Source organism: Ornithodoros turicata, chromosome 1 (genome assembly GCF_037126465.1).
Source record: "Ornithodoros turicata isolate Travis chromosome 1, ASM3712646v1, whole genome shotgun sequence".
Classification (NCBI taxonomy): Eukaryota; Metazoa; Arthropoda; class Arachnida; order Ixodida; family Argasidae; genus Ornithodoros; species Ornithodoros turicata.
Window position 1 is genome coordinate 39,354,236 of NC_088201.1, and position 17,966 is coordinate 39,372,201.

The 17,966-nt window shown below is 45.0% G+C and overlaps 1 protein-coding gene across 6 annotated transcripts in view; it reads left to right on the top strand.

Annotated features, from left to right (window-relative positions):
* LOC135378039 (zinc finger homeobox protein 4-like) overlaps positions 1-17,966 on the top strand; it is a 253,994-nt gene that overhangs the window by 57,293 nt on the left and 178,735 nt on the right. For 5 of the 6 annotated variants that reach the window (XM_064610870.1, XM_064610877.1, XM_064610872.1 and 2 more), the window contains exon 3: positions 4,489-4,552. The exons of the other annotated variant lie outside the window; for it this stretch is intronic. The gene's annotated coding sequence lies outside the window, so the exon portion shown is untranslated. The remainder of the gene's footprint in view (positions 1-4,488; positions 4,553-17,966) is intronic. 6 annotated transcript variants of the gene reach the window in all.

Consider the following 17,966-nt stretch of genomic DNA (forward strand, 5'->3'; position numbering starts at 1 on the left):
AATGAACCACGGAGGAATAAAGACGCCACAGCAAAAATTAAATTCACCCAGCACATGCTATCTATCCGGGAAGTTATGTCACGTCGGCTGAATGTAAGCTATCCACCTATGGTGTGCCCGTGTACTTTTCCAAATGACTGCTTTCCCCAGTTGTTCGCCTTCATTCTCTGCAACCACTTTTTGTGAACGGTGCGGAAAAGGCGTCCTGCGCTCACTAATGGTGGTTACCACAGTGGCAAAACTTACGGGGCTCTTTTTCTTTTGAAGCGCCTGTTTCGAGCCATGGTTACAACACTGCAGTGATGTCGTTATTATTTTCAGCCTAGAAGGAGGACATTTGCGTCGTGAGATGAGGGTGATTTGTAATTGGCCCATTAGGAGTGTGGCTGTGTTGGCGCGTGTCTTTGGTATTCCGGCCAGATGAGGCCTTCGTTGTCATTTGCAGAGATCGCTTCTGATTATAAATGACAGAGAAAGGGGGCGCTAACGCTAATGATATGTTTTTGTGCGTTATTAAAATAATGCGGCCGTAGATTATTGCCCGCGTTCTATGACTTTCGCCTTTTGCGCATTATGTGCAGATATAAATGCGAGCCATTTTGCGCTCTGATTTCTCCAACTAATGAGCTGACTTTTCATTGGACCAGCACCATGGGAGCTCGTTACGAAGACTCCGCCCCCTCACACTTGCAGGAAATTAATTGTGGCTCCTAGGGGCTCGTATTGGGGGATGGAAAACTCTTTCCACTCTGCACGGAGACTTATTGTTCTCAGTACGGACGAAAAGAATGGAAGGAAGTATTACCGGTTTGTTCGTTAGGAGCGAGCGTGCTGACAGCCTTGTCTATTAACCGCAGTTCATTGTTCATTAGGGATGTTCCAGTCAGACTCTTTTTCTTCCTGCTATGTACGACAAAGAACGAACGAGTACTTGTGTGTCACCCGCGTGTCGAAATTCTTGTTATTGAATCAACGGAAAAAAAAATATAAAAATAAATAAAAAGCCAACCTCCACAAATGTTCAGGTACCGAGAAGGCGGTGTAGAATTCTACACGGCGATTCAAAGGAACATTGTGAGAAACACTGACCGGGGTTACCAGAAAGAGATAACTTTACTCGATTGAAGAAAAAGAAGTCACAATAGTTAGCTTTTCTAATAATAAAGTGAAGAGAAAAAAACGTGGTTTGAACCTCTTGCGGACATCGTCTCCTTTGTTTCTTCTCAAATCAACGATGGTCTGTCATGCCTTCGGAGAGAGCAGAGTTTTGGGGCAATGTAAGCAGACAACACTCTTTCATTTCAGTACATCTAGCTGCTCTTGAAGAAAAAAAAATATATAAAAAACGATGATGGAATATTCGAATTACATTCAATTCATTTACTTTATTTTTCTTTTGACAACGGCCCAATGTTTTCTATAAGAGAACTGCTTTACAAGGTGCTGTGCGAATGCAGACATCTGTAGAATACAATGGCCATGACCTTGCATAAGGAGCATTTGCAGTGTGCTTGCTAGCCGACTCCGATAAGAATCGCAGATTTGCATACTGTTTTGTGCACTGGAAATTGCATTGGTGCGTCACTTAAAAGCGATATCACAGGACGTGACCATAAGCCCCCGCAAAACAGCATTCATCGCTTCGCTTACGGTTGCTCACCGTTCTAGCGTATTCTTTCTTGAGTGAATCCTATCCCACCTCCCACCACGGCCCTAGAAAAAAATATTGCGCAATTCAAACGTTGGCATAAGCAACCTTAGGATAAAAATCAAAATGCCAATTCGACAATTGAAAAAAGAAAAAAAACATCTCATAACGCAATAGAGGGATTTGGTCTTACATCGGTCGCGTATCGCTGTGACAAGATAAATGCCATGTGATCTTTACATGATGCCGCACAACGAACTATGCGTGGGTATTTGGTTTTTCCACTATTTCCATAGGACATATGATAACTTTGTCGATTTCTGTGCAGAACATACTAATTGGCAGCGATATCGTGAAGAGGGATCGGAACTGGTATTTTTTCGGTCCGGCTGGGGTTCGGGTGCAGGCATATTGGTTCGGTTTAGCTCCGCTGAACCGAAATTATCAGCTTGAACCGGTTCAGGTATATCGGTTCGGTTCGGGTTCGGCTCAGGGAGAACCCCCCCCCCCCCCCTCACACACACACAAAACTAAAAAGGCAGTCAGCGGTCGGGACATTTACAGGGATTGGAACAGTTACTTTTTTCGGTCCTGGTTTAACCATACCGGTTCATCGGCAGTAATTTTGCTACATGAAAGCGACGTTACCCTCACCGTACACGGTTGTAAGAGAAAGGTATGAGATAACAATTTCAGGTGAAAAGCCTTTCATGAAAGCAGGTGAAAAAACAAGACAAGTAATAAACACATTTATTATTTACCTGATATTTTACTGTATTGTGCTCTCGTGGTCGTCTGCTGAAATCGAACAGCGAAGTGCTGGAAGCCTTTTGGCAGAACCCGGTCAGGGCCCCCTTTTGCTATGTGGCAAAAAACTGGCACTACAGTCGCCATCTTTTACTCGCACCTGGTATCGCACAAAAAATAAATAAACGAACAAACAAAAAAAAAAAAAGGTCGCTCGGTAGTACAATTATTTCACCTCTGAACCGATTCCCAAACCGGTAACCGTAGCAAATTTGTTTGGTTCAGTTCCGGTTCGGTTCAGGACAAGCAAAAACATTGTTCGGGTTCGGTTCGATTTCGACAGAAAATAACGTTTTTTTTTCGGGTTTCGGTTCGGGTTCAGTTCCGGTTCCGATCCCTGATCGTGAATGCGTTTGTGCACAGTATTTTGGTGACCCATTTAAAATGTTCAGAGCTTTTGCGATCCACAGAATTAAAAAAGAAATCTTTGGTACGTTTAAACGTTTTGCGTTTTGCGTAAGCTTTTCAATTCCGACAAATTGGCTATTGTAGGAAGATATTTTAAGAGACCAAAAGTCATTTCCTAGGTCCACGTACGGGTTATAATTCTTACGATTTTCTACCTCGGAATCCCAGGAACCCCAGGGGAGTGACACGTTAGATAAAATCTGAATGTATACTCTTGAACTCTTCCCTCGGGTGATTCTGCAAACTGGCTGTGCGGTTGTTTGAGTGTTTCTCTTCATTTAAAATTTTGCTAAGTTTCTGGACGCTGGACGAGTTCTGGCTTTAGTTCTAGTTCTGGCCGCGAGGCGGCTGAAAACTGGCCGCTTCTGGCTGAAACTTCTGACCGCGGGGCCGCCAGAACTACGGCGTCGGTGCTCAGAGCTTTGTGCATTAATAGCAGTAGCTCGTGGTATGAGATATAATTTAGCTTAAGGGAAACAGTAGCTATCACATAGCAGCAGTGCAGGGATTCCCTTCGTGTTTCGTAAAGTGCATCCTGAAATTATTAATCTGGGCCTTACGGGTGCATGCTCACCAGCGGTATGAGGCTAATGTTTGAAAAAGCAATCACGGTGTACAGCTCGGAAGCAAAACCAGTGAAAGCTAGCATACAGGCCTGGTATTTACAGGCGTTTCGTCCGCTTACTGTGTCACGTAAGTTTCTCTGTTCAGAGGATCATTGTGCAGCGATGCATGAAACAAGCTCCAAGTACGAGATTGTCACTCCCTCTAATTAAGTAACTGGGTCTGCACCCTACCCTTCCCCTGTATACTTTTACGGACGCCTCCTCTAAATTTCACAAACAGCCCCCTGTTTAAACATAAACCAGGAAAAAGCACACATACAGGGTGTCCGCGCTAACTATGAACTAGCTAACTATTTTAGAATATAGACAAATGCTTTTTTATTACAATAAGTAGCCATATATTTTAGGTCAAGTGGCCCACGTTTATTGTCGGACAAGCGACTGCTGGAGCCTTGACATAATTATTAATGACTAACGAACTTTTTGATTATGAAAAATATAAGTTCGGCGCACTGACAGCATCTGGTGCTTTTGGTGCGCTGATGCCGTTGACGTTTTCAGAAGAAGAATCGAGCCGCACAAGGAAATGGCCCATAAGAAACGACAAATTTGGAGGTCGCTTTTGTCGCTCCGTCAGAAACACGCTTTCTCTCGTGCCTTTAAATGCGAGGGAGCTCCTGTTCTTCCTCGCATTTAATATGTATAGCTTTTGTGTAATCAACATTTGTATCTGTGGCTCAGGAAGCAAAGACCAAAAGCTGCTGACAGTGACTTTACAGGCGAGACACCACTGGCAATAACATGAACAAGCGACTGCGAATTTCATTGCACTATATTTTGCACGGTAATTTAATACATGACAAGGACTGCTTTGTCAGCAGCCTGTTTTTCAGTGTTGGGTTAGTGTACAGCGTGGTATACAGTGCTGGAACGTATGATGCGAAAATGCTGCCGCTCACTGACATCTCTTGTTATTGCATGCTTTCGGTTTAAGAATTGTCACCAACCAATATCCTTCTTCCATGCCGTCCTGATATACCCCCCTTAATTTCTATACAGTGGGCTCTGACGGATTATCGAAGCAGCCTGGATATTGAAGAAGCTCTGGGGGCATTTCTGTGTAGTAAGTGTTTGCACATCTTTCATGTTCTTTTCTTTTGTTTTACGCGGTCTTTAACAAGGAATTAGCGAAACTTTGCATTCACTTCACTTCTCTTCTCATCAGCTGCGCTGATACCTGTTTTTAAAGTTCGTCTTGTGCGATATATATATATATATATATATATATAAATTCCAGCAGCCGCTCATCTTCGATTGCTTCAAAAACATTCTCCACGGTTTTCCGGGGTATTGTTCCTCTAGATGACACAAAAGCTTGCACTGTGTAGTTCAACTGTGCCCGCTTTTCCGAGCTCCTTTGACATACATTCCGGTTGGGAAATCTTACGACGCACATATTCCTTGTGAAGTGAGCGAGTTCACAGGTTACCGCACGGGCCTTTTCTTCTTCAAAATACGTCAAGAAGAGCAATCAATATGCTGTAACTTTGTGCACGACAGTTAACTTTTTAAAGTTAAGTGCTCTGTAACTCTGTTTTCACTTTTCTTTATTTCACTCGAAAAATCAAATCGCAAACTTGTTAGACAATAGCAAGCTATCTGGTATTTATTAGGCTAAATTGCCATTAGGCTATATCAGGGCGCGCGAGGTGGGGTGTATTTATTAGAACATACGGGGAAAAAAGGAGGAAAGGTCAGCTGGACAGTATGTCAGCTTGCTATTCCGCAAAAAGAGGGATACAGACTTGCAGTTTCGCTTATGCCTTTAGCAAGGCGCGGCCCATTCCACTTTTACTTTATTTTAGGCGGAGAAAATAACAAGGGCATCAAAGAAATGGCCTTTATTGGACAACGTTGCAGTGCCTATTTGGTCGACTGCGTCGCCTTCCGTGATTAACTTGAAGCCGTACTACTGGCACGGTTCTTCCTTTTTTTCCTATATCATAACACGCCCGGCAACAGAGCATAAAACTAAATTTCCTTCCTAATCTTGATGTTTTTGTTTTTCCTAGTTTTGATGACGTGATTATGCACACACAGGAAAGAACAAGGTGAACTAAACTGCAGTTATATATATATTTTTTTTTTTTGTATGACACGCGTCTCGATTTGCCTGCGCGGTTGGCTTTCGTGGAACCTAGAAGTAGTCCAGCGTAGCATACCCTATACGAGAATATTGCAAATCTAAAAGGCTTCCACGCCCCCGTATACCATCTACGGTTTGAGTGGGTTCTCGTCTTATATTTTGCGCAGTGTTCGTGCTTGGCAGAGAAGTAAGCAAATTGAAAGTAGGACATACAGCGGAAAAGCTGGCGCTTGCGGGGCTGGCAAGAAGGCGAGAAGTTCAGTAGCAGCCTGGATATCATCACACGTCTCGAAATGAGCCAGTATTGGGGGATACCGAAATAGGCCCCTGAATAAGTAAAACGAAATATCTTCTCGTTGCTGTCTTTCGCAGCGAAAAGAAAGCCTGCCGTGCGGTTTGAAACGTTCCTTCATGTCCAGTGGAGTCTCTCCTTTATGCAGCAATTGCTCAGAGACGTCGGGAATGGCGGCGAATTGGGGGGGTTGAAGACGTGACGAGTGACGGACACATATTTTGCCCTGTTTTCGCGAATTCATCTGTTTCAATGACGCCAGCGCGCTACATAAAGGTATACAGTGAAGAACAGAATCCAGCATAAATTACATGAGGCAGCGAACGCATAAACTGCATACAACGCTCCAACAAGTATTGTTTCGTCGTTAAAAGGAAAAAAGCATTTAACAAATCGCCATAAATAAATCTTTCACTAATGGATTCGGTGTAATTGATGTATTATTTAATTCGAGTTCTTTATCTGTTGTTCTATTTAAACGTTTTTATTAACGAAAGTCATAGCCGCGTCACTAGAAAGTCGTTCTCCGTCAAAAAGTGTCTTGTCTAATGCGTGTACTCGCTGACATATCAAAGCCTTACATAGCAGTTAAATTTCTCATGATTTGACCGGGGACGGATACGGACTCAGTGCAGCAATCGTGAACATGTGAACCACAACATGTGAAAACCGAGTGACATGTTGCCAAAAGTTGTTTTGAAGCATTGAAAACTTCTAAAAGTTTTTGTGTTACGTAAAGTTTGTGTAGCACAACACACACACACAAAAAAAAAAAAAAAAAGAAGAAGAAGAAGCAGGCAGCACGGTGTTGAAGTATGGGAATCTGTTAATGCTTATAAGATATCTCCAAACCGTACGGGTTTTCGGACGTTCAAGGTACGGTGACCGAAAATGGAGCACCAGGCCGGTATCGAAGGAGCTATTCTTTCACGATAACAAACGTCCAAAGCGTACGCGAACCGGCACGGGGCTTCTCGAAATAGTCTATTAGCGTTTCGTCAGCCAAATGCGTGCGTTTACCTCGCAGAAAAAGTGTTCCACATAATGAAGTCAGCAATAAAAGATTGTAGACACATCTCGTTCTACACGTGAGGGACAGCTTTATAGAACGAAGCGTTTTCGTGCGATAATATGTTGAGGGATCCCGTGTAGACATTTGGTTCTGTTATACATATTCGTAGGAACCATCCTCATGCACAATTACTTACGTCATAAATGATATGGTCATATACTGTCTCCGATCTTCTAATTGTCTTCTGGCGCTCAGACTTACATTATGCACTTAAAGGCATCAGGCTTAGACATGAAAAATGGCATAGACGTAGGCAAGCTGGTGGATGAGATCCATGAAGACAACAGCATGAAGACAACAGCGTCATCATCTGTTTGTTGTTGTTGCTGTTGAAATTATCCTGCTTCCGTTTTAGCTGAACCACAATACGACGTCGCGGTCGGAACACTGTGAATGAATAAAAAAGAAAAAAAAAACGCCAGCTGCAAGGGACCTTCTTGATTCTACGCATGCACACAAATGCACATCTCCGCCATTTCACGCTTTTACATCATGCCATGTCCGGCTGGAAAGCCCGTGTAACGCTAAAGTACACTTAAGCTGCCGATTACGGACCATTTCGCTGAACATCACGTACGCGACTCTCCTTTCCTGTCAACCCTCCGTAATAAATTCGCGACTTCGCCCTGAAATATTTCTGCTGTCGCAATCCGCGTTCTTTTTTTCATCCTGCCAGATTTTGCGACGTTTATGCATGCATCACGGATGTTCCATTAATTATAGCCCTTATTAATATTCGGAGGTTTATATTTGGGGACGCTTGGCAGAGTGTGACTTACAATATAAAACGCCTCTGAACCTTGAAACAGTTTGTTTTCCTATACGAGCGTAAAGTAACCTCCTTCTGGCCACACGTTCAATGGCGAGGATGACATGTATCCCAAATATATCTGTGTATCCGTATCCGGGGTGAATAGGGCACTGTATAATGGTCCTCAGGCAGATCTAACAGGGTGGACGCTAAGAGGTCCCAAGCAGCGCAACATCTTGGTCCAATATTGGCTGGACTTGGCTATTGGCTGGATTGGTTGTGCTGCTTGGGGTGGTTCATGAGAGCGTAACTTTTTCTTCGCCCTTTGAAATTTGCTATATTTATCCTGCAAAATAACTCGTATTGTGCTAGAAGGAAGGTTCACCAGCGCTGACACCGCGGTGCAGCGCATACTAGGGAACTATCAGGATAGCGCTGGAGCAAGCGTGGGCACCTCGTAGGTGACTAGCTCATGTACGTGCAAAAAATTCTTCTTTTTACTCATACCAACTATGATTGGCTAATGATGGTGACCAGAACCGTTCCGAGGAGGGGGCGAGAAGGCTGGCCTCACCGGACGTCTTCTCTATAGGCGTGAGCCGTACGGTAGGTTCCAGGACACAGGGGTGCCATCCTATATTGCTTCATAGACGAAAGTGTGCTGGGCGAACGCAGTGCATTCTGGACAGGACCTGGTCACAGGTCGCAGCAAACGTAAACGCACGTGTGACCTTAAAGATGGCCGCGCCTGTGATCGGCGACCAAACCGTTTATAAACAACGCTTTTGCTGTTACTGTGCGCCGTTTTGGACGTCTTTCGACCACGGTAATTATTTTTACCCGATGATCGCGCAGTAAAATGCGCAGTTTTGTACATGAGGCCTCGTATGGCTGACTACTTCCAAAGATGTGATGACGACTCCGCGTTAAGACGCACTGAGCCGATGCGATGTACTTACAACTAAGGAGAAATGGGCCACCATGTCGCGGAGGAAGCACCGTATAGTTTACACTGGCAAAATACTTTATGCCGACGGGAATATGTCGGCAAGTGCTAAAACGACATGTAAGCAAAGTCACATGACCTCAAAATGACGTTTTCTATGACGTTTGACCAGGACAAGATCGCGGTTTCGCGAAAAGCACCCGCGAGTTAGAAAAATGGCGGATTTATGTCACCCCTGTTCCAAGAGGTGACAGGGGTGCAAACAAGGCAAAGCGAATGACGAGATAATTCTCGCACCGTCGCCGAAAATTCGGGTATACAGGGGTCCATGCTGCTTCCACCAGTGCAGAAAGAAGCGAGAACGCTTTCATGAAGGGCGCAGTCCGCTTTTTGGATCAGTGCACTGATACCGAATCGGTATATTTTATTTATTCTTTCAACGGCTACTGAATGAGCCTGATCGAGACTGCGCGAGACACATTTGTTTTGTTTTGTGTTTCCTTCCTGATGGCCACAGCCACTCATCTGCTATCCTGTGTGTGCCTCTGTTGGCATCAATCATCTGGCAAGGCTCAGTTTGCACACAAAGGACGTGCGTGTGCGCCGCCCCCCGTTGTCGCACACATAAAATCTCCTTTCGTTCGCCATTTTTCGAGATGCACCCGTTTCCCACTCAGTGAGAGCTGAAACTTGAAGTTCTCTTACAACGACGTATGTTGATGGCGATTCGCATACCGCGAGCGGCTATTCGGCAGGCAGTCCATGCTGTATTTAAAAGACCTTTGAAAAAAAAAAAAAAGGCCTTTTTTCAAGAAGCTTGTCTAGTGCTCGATCACGTCAACTGTCGGAGTCGTCTCACTGGCTGAGTGGGCATAGTTTGGGACAGGAGATATTCGAAGGAAAATCATTGTTGCTAGCGGTACGGAGCACCAATTTAGCGCGGGAACTGTGAGTAATGCATGCAGACATGATAGCGACAAGGACATTATTGAGTTTACGGTGTGATACAGCAGATATCAGAGCGAGAGAACTGCTATCGCGCATAGCGCGCGATATAGCGTGGTTTCTTGGCACTTGCTTAAGTCTGCTAAGTATGTCATTATGACCGTCAAGGCGATCGTGCGGTTTGGTTTGGTGTGGAAAACATAATATTAAATAGACGGTATGGCGCTCATGAAGAGGGTCGCCTATACTCTATTTCTCGTAATTACGAAAAATAATAACCATAAGAATTAATGAATAATTAAAATAATAATCGGAGTTGGGACAGAAAACAAAGAAGGCTGTACAGCCACGGGGACCCCGGAAATCACATTCGTGTTCAGTGTAAATCCGGCAGCTTGTTGTCTGTAAAAGACCGCACAAGTGCCTGGAGCGAGCTTGGTGATAGATCGCGTTCCGGGGGCCCAAGACGTTCGTCGTGTCAAGAGGTCCGCTGTTCAGCCGGGACTTTCATGACGCCTTTGGATAATAGCTTTCTTTGTAATATTTTCCTGTACACTGTGAGAATGAATCTCCTGCATTACGAAGTCTGCTTTGAGATATCAAAATATCTGCCTGTTTCATACGACCGACCTAGAGTAATCATATAGGATCCACTTGGGTTGGTAACAATTCCACACGCACGCTGCGCATAAATTCACGAACAACATAAACTTACAACAAAACAACAACAACAACAACAAAAAACTATGCCATGCAACAATGAGTCCACCTTTGATTCATGATGGGTGAAATTCATACGGAAAAGCACGCGAACAATAATGCCTCGGTTGCCAGTGGTGGTCTCCTTTTGCTCGTAATATTTCGCTGCAAAGAGAATATCCCTCGGAGCAACCACCAGTGATGCACTGCACGCATTGTACGGTACTTTTTATTCGAAGTTTTTCACAGACGAAAATTGTAGCTCAAGGGACTAGAAAATGCTTCTCCGACAAATAATAATAATAATAATAATAAATCACGTGTACTCCCTCAGCTGGCAAAGTAATCACGTGATTTTCCCGTAATCTGACGAGAAATTATTTTGAGAAAATGTTTAGATTGCGACTTTTAAAACTAGATCAGTCAGTCAGTCAGTCAGTAGCAAAAGGCTTGGTTGTCTGTGTTCTGGTTGTGCTAGTGTGCTTTCACCTTTGCTGCTCGTCTTCTTCATGCAAACCATATGCAAGTGCGCTTTTGACAAATTCAGACATTATCCCCATACAAAATACACAGTTCTTGACGTTGACAACATTTATAAATTTTATTTTTTTCTTCCCCCAAACTTAACCAAACCCAACCAAACCAAGATATACCAGTCGTCTCTGTTGCTTGCCGACATTAGCGACTTTTTGGTTGCTCATAAGGTGTTCACGATAACGGTTCCGAAAACATGATAAGCCAATGGCCTTATTCCTTTGAAGTGGATGACATCACGTTGCTGATCTCTGATTGGGCAGCTTCCTTTATCGTATCGTTTTCGTTGAGTGATTACGATATACTAAAACTCCCTATTACTGTGTGCCTTCACGATGATTCAAGTGTGGTGTGTGGCGTCACTCCGTGCCAAGATGGACACGTGTTCTCTGCCGTGTGTTGTGCGATTGTCTCGGAGAAGAAATTCAGATGGAAACCGAGAATTTACCGCCCTTCTCGCGCTCCTCCTGAAAACAGGAAAGGAAGCAACGCTTCGTTCGGCGTTGGAAAAGCTGCTCGTGGGGAATATCGCGTAGACTATCGGCAGCGGCGGATCACGAGAAAGGGGAATTCAGTAAGCGCAATGGACACGTGACATAATCTCGTTCCAGGAATATAAGTGCAGGGCGCTTCGACGACTTTTTCGGTCTCTCATAGAGAGCGCGATCTATCGCGACCGCGCCGAAAGTACGGTCGTGATTGGCGGGCTCTTAATTTCTACGCCACGTCCTTTAAGCGATCAGGCTTTGTTTCTAGGTGGTGTTGAAACAGCCCTCAATCACATTTTTCTCTATTGCACACCCGCAGGACGTCCGCCAGGTTCCGGTAGCCCATGTCTTACGCCTCCGTGAAACCGAAACCGGATGTGAAGATGCTGTACGTGTTTTTTTTTTCTTTTTTTAATATAAAAAACTACGACTCTGTGCTGAATAATGTTATTGCATTTGGTATCTATATAGTCGAATACAACTCTAATCTGAAAATCGATCGACAGGTCCAGACTGTCACTTTAATGGCATGTTACCACCGCGATGCAACTATGGCTTTGAACCGTGAACAGACAGAAAGAAGGCGACAGCATGCTACCATATCAGGCGTGCAAACAACGCCGTAGTACCGACACTATCAAGAATATATAAAGAAAAAGTAAAACTATTCCGAAAGTACTTTCGAATGGATTCCGAAGGTAATATTGTCAAATTGTAATGCAGCACCGTCGGTACGCGTTATATACGTCGGGGGAATTGAAACATGTAATGTAATGGTGCTCTCTTTTCGCGGTGGTGTTGAGCCATGGATATAACTATACACTCTAAAAACAGAACTTAAACCGCATAACACGCTAAGAACCAACCGTCATTCAGAATGGTATCACTCTCTTTCCTGATTTGCTTAAAGTAGGAAGTGTACGCCTTTCAATTTGCACATGTGCTACAAAATAGGCGTACAGTTCCGATTTTCAACGAATCTGGAAAGACAGCGATACCATTCTGATGGCGGTTGACTCTAAGCGTGTTATGCGGTCGAGTTCTGTTTTTAGAATGACAGGGGAGCTACCCTGCTGCCTTACTCCGTCTTATTTGCGCGTATGCGACACTTCTTTCGGGAATTACGCGCAGAAATGGTCCGTCGGCACAGACAGGAGTGTAAAGTGGCGCGACCGTCTGGTGATGCAAAACGCAGTCCCTTTGGTGGACCACCCGCGTTTTCACTGGGACCGCAAGTATACAGAGCCGACTGGTGCGGAGAACGAATAAGCAAATACGGAGAGGACGTTGATTCGAGGGCGCCATCATCCCGGGCGTCGTGAGGCCCGAATACTGGCAGAGGGGAGGGGTAAACAAAACCAGAATCAATGAACCGTCAAGACAACAATGGACGAGGAAAATCCTTGTGGCTGTCGGAGACGATAATTACACTCGATGAGTGAGGGGAATGGCCTTGATTTTTGCAAACGGCCGGTCACAGTTGCGGGGGAAAGTTCGCCACTAGTTTTGTTTGTCAGTGCACGAAGCCCAATTGTACTCTGACTCATGTCTGCCTCATCATTAAGAGAGAGTGTGTCTCCGCATTCGTGAAGATGGCTTCTCATTTTTTGTTTCCGTCCCGGCATTTCGCAACTTTTCCAACACTCTGGAATTAGGTATCCGGAATAACAATGGCAAATTCTCTGAAGAGTTGTGAGAGAGATACTGATGAATGCGCCAGCAGAGAGCGAATGGCGTTTTTCCTTTTGTCTTTTTTTTTTGTGTGTGTGTGTGCTCTGTCTTTTTTCATTGGCAATTTATTGAAGCCTGCTTTGTGTAGTACCCCTTCGAGTGGTATTCCCGTCGTGAAATAATCGCTCTTCGAGCGTCTTTCATGCGAGCTTTCTTTTCTTCTTTTTCCGCTAAATTGCTGTACCGTGATGCTTAACCAGCTAAACATGCTCGGATGCTCATTCTCTTCTTTTAAGTTCCAGCAATGTAAGTAGTAATAATTTGCGTAAAAGAGATACCTCAGACAACTTCCACAATACTATAACGTTGCGTGCCGGCTACATTCCGGCGCATTTAAGTGCGTTTCTAATTCCCACTGGCCACCATGGGTTACTATGTTATACTGTCTGTGGTACTGAGGTCCCAAAACCAAGATTCATCGTGAATGCCTCTATAACGGGCGCTCTTTTGAGCCGAGGTTTCATTTGGAGTGAAAAGATATATCAATTGTTTTTGTCCAATGAATAGGTGACTAATTCAGCCTTCTCTGTGTATGTGTCGTCTGTGTACCGTGGTTCGAATAAACCTTATTTGAGACAGGAAGGCATCTCTACAGGCTGTCTTATATACATACTGTTGTATGTGTAGTGTATAAAGAAACGAACAGTGAGGCTGTGAAGGCTTTGTGCCACTCACGCTCGTGCCTCCATCCGTTCACGCTGCGTTTGTTGACACCTGTTAGACAGAACACCGTTAATGCCCGACTGGTTCGATATCACCTGCAGGGATACGGTGCCTGCCATACATAGTCCCGGTGAGCGTTCCTTTTACACTTGTCATACCTGTGAATTATCGATAGCTGCTCAGCAAGTTCGCGTAAAACGGGATCAGAAAGGACTTGGGACAGAATAATTTCCGTGGATCGTCTCGTTATACATGCACGCGTCATTGTATAATGCCGTCTAGCAAAACAGTCCATTTCCGTGTAACATATTCCGCTCTTGAACAAGCTGCAATCCATCTAGATGACTCCACCGAGCCGCTTGCTCACAGTTGTTGTCATTGATTTGTCGGAGCACATGACCTCCCATGTGACTGTGACACGGACGAGGCGAACGGGTTGGCGATGTCAGAGCTGTTCGACCTACGACGCGGCTGTCCAGCTTGCGGGCTCATGGACGGGATCGCGTTGTTGAAATGTGATATTCACTTTTGTTGGAAAAACGAACCTCACGCACGTCTACTCAAGAGGACACCGAAAGAATGACCCACTGGTTCAGCGATGGCAAACATCTATCGAATTCCAACAACAGAAGCAACTTTATTTTATGTTGATGAGAGTTTCATCGTATTGGAATTTCAATTTAACACGATCTAGTAACATCACGTGGCGTGTTCGAAACTGCTGGCTTAAATGAACTACTCTGGTGGACTGGGCCTGCGGTGCTTGGCTTCGTGACGAGGGCACTATTTGACCTAGGGCAACGAGCAAGCCTCAAGCTTAGGTCGAAGAGCCTTTGCCTACACTCGAGGTATCCGTCTCTTGCACAGAGCTCTATACGCTGCCATTATTATCGTTAGACGATTACAACAAGTTGCCTCACGTCTTTGCAGTAACAGCCTGGCAACGTTGACGTTTCAGGCACGTGCTTTCAAAGCCGTTTTTGAACGACATTCACCGATTGTGCAGTGATTTTAATAGTCAAAGAAGTTGTGACGCTTTGATAGATGTGGTTCATTGCGTCATGCACGCACTGTAGCGCATACCAGAGTATGGAGGAAAAAAGAATTCTTTTTCTACGCGATATGGTTGGCTTTGTACAGCTACAGACCCTTGAACAGTCAAGCTCTGACGTAAGAGGAATGGAGCATTACGACCATTCCCGTAGGCTCTCGCAGGCACGTGACCTGTCCCGGGCCGCCTCACTGGCGAAGACGTCCGCAGTGATGTCACAGGGATGAGTTTCGGTATGCTCGCTGCCAATTTTCTACGCGTCTGTTAGCCCCTTTACTGTAAAACTTGAAAATGCAGGTTCGATGCAAAGAACCGCCTTTCATATTTATCCGCTATAACTTAGGGCGAAGTGTCGGAACCCCTTTAGGTAACGCCAAATGCGACGCTAAAAAACAAATGCTTCTGCATTTGCAACATGTTATGTATACATGAAAGTGTAAATAGTGTCACTCCCGCAGCGTTCTTCTGGCTGCATGATGCACCATCCATGACATGGCGACCGGCGGCGTTCATGCGGACGGGCGTCAACAGCAGACTAAAACAGCGGCTGCATGCAGATGCGCTTCGGCACGGCATTCGGTCGTCAGCCGCTGCTCTCCTCTTGGCCCCAAGAAATAAGGCTGCAACACCTCGTTAGGACGGCGAGTTTATCTCCTGCCATGCAACTGCTCCATGCGCGGCAGCCGAGCCTGCCTTTCTGTTTTTCCTTTGACGAAAGCACTTTTTCTTAGGGATTCTCATTATTTGGCTTCTCCCAAGAACAGAGCACATAACGGAGGGAGCTGGCAAACTCTAAGAAACGGGAGTTAATGGAGCCGTGGAATTGAAAAGAGCGGATGAGGGAGAGTAGAAGGGTGATTATTGGACTAATGGCAAACCGCATGAGACTCGGCCGCACACAAGCAGAGCTAATGTCCTTAATGGCTCGGCAACCGAGAGAGCCAATCGTTTGCACCGGCGGTCTCATTTCGGCTGCGCGATTATGATTGGAGTCCCGCTGCCGTTATTATTAATTCCCTTCTCCTCTCGGGCTCCTCCGCAGCCATTTTGTTCCTCCTGGATCCCTTTGTTTATGACGACTTGTGTCAGTCGCCATCGCCTGCAGTCCCCGTTCGAGCTGACGTCACATACGAAGTCGCAGCTGGGAGCTCCGGTCGCGCATCTGCAACGGCTGTCAGGTGTTTTAACTATTCTACTTATTAAGCTTAGTCGTTGCGTTATTGCGAAAATGCGCTCGTCGTTAGATGCATCCACAAACGGTGCGTTTTCTGAGCGATTTACGGGTTGTGTTGTACGGGTCGTATATCGACGAATGCAAAAAGCGCCATATGTGTGAATGGCAACGTGTACCACTGCAGTCAAAGAATTATGCGCTCCACATATACCGATGTGTATACCTAATTCACTTCAAATTTCCGCCCAACTCTCGTAATTCTTATTTGTATATTACTTCCTAATCACATGAACAGCCTTTTTTCGACATTATATCTACACCTTTATGTACTTATACCTATTCCTATATCTTGTCTGTCTGTTGTTGTTGCGGTCCTGTACATCTTAAGGCCATTTACTGGCTCCTTTTGCATCTCCCTATACAAGATGCATCTAGTTGCCATGACGTCTCGTCAAAAGACAAACGGGCTACAATCCAGGGCAGAAGAAGAGGACGAGGGAGAGAGGGACAGAAGTGAAGGGAAGGCAAGAGAAGGACGTTCGGGTGTGGTGCATTTTTTGGAATGTTATACTACATAACCTGAATGGCAGTAAAAAACAAAAAAAAACTATAGCCGCCGTTACTGACCCTATATGTAAGATTACAGGTATATATATATCAAACCGAAGTGGCGAACACCCCAATCTTTTAACATTCCCTGGAAAAGATAGACATTGGAAATACTATATATATATATCTTATTTCGCTCATTCGTAATGTGCAACCTCCGAACCGTTTGTAATCGTTATTTTTTTTCTCACTTCAGGTCTTCTTGAGATGGGCAGGTCTAGCCATTTATTAAAGAGTTTTAGTGCATCCTACGCTATCGCCTTTGCGTACGCAAGGGATAGCCTGGTGGTTTTGCTCACTGCGCCAAGCTCTCTTTAGGTTGTGCGCGTGCGCAGAACCACCAACGCTATGCCTTACGTACGCAAAGCCGATAGCGTACGATGCACTAAAACTTACTATTTTCCGGACGTGGCTCGAATCTGCCACGGTCTTTTCTTTTAATTCTCTATTGATTTTTGGGGGTGGGCGGGGAACGTGAAATGTCCCCGTATATTTCACGAAAACCCGCATAGTTTGAGTGGGAATGTGATGCCCCAGCGGCATGGCCGAACGGGTTAATGCGTCCGCCAAGGTCGTGCTGAAGACCGGGAGGTGGTGGGTTCGAATCGTACCATCGGCTGTGTCTTCTGAGGTTTTTCCCTGGGTGTTCCGGCGGAATGTTCGGACAAATGTCGGCACAGTTCCCCTTGAACTCGGTCCAGGACGCATAATAACACCCCCCCCCCTCCGTCCCTCACTCCTTCCTGCTGTCCTCTCTGCACTGCATCTGTCCACGTCTGTGCAACGCTCATAGCCACAGTTGCTTCGGGGCGCTAACACGGAATCAAAAAAAAAAAAAAAAAGGAAAAGGAATATTATGCGCGAGTGATGGACCTTCCAATTTTCAAAAGGAATCTGACCATCGCTGTGCCAGGTGTGAATTTCGGTTTTCAAAATTGGGTTAACACGTGCGAACTAGCCGATGAAATTGTAATAAAAAAAGCATATCCGAAAATAATTCATCTCTGTTCGTAATTTTTGTGTCTATTGCTTGGCGTGTTTGTAAAAATTTCTTATGGGGCTATATGTGAAGCAAGCAGCCTTGACCTCCTCAGCTTCCGCCCATGGCCTTGTATGAGAATGCGTGCTCTCCATGCAGTATATCATTTTTTCTGAAACCCTTTTCCTTTTCATATTATGTAGTGCATTTCCGTTTCATAACCCATGTGACAGAATACAAGGGGATCGTAGAGGAGGGACCTAGGTGAAGAGAGGGGATGAAAGGCGACGAAGTCGCCCGATGAAAGGTGTACAGTGACTGCCCAAGTGGTCCCTTCCCTCCATTGTTTATCATGGTATATATATTCCTGCTTCCCTCCCCCCTTTTTTTTAGTTTCTTCGTGTTATAGTTTGATTTGTATTTTATCACGGAGTAATAGCGTGTTGATGATTACGGG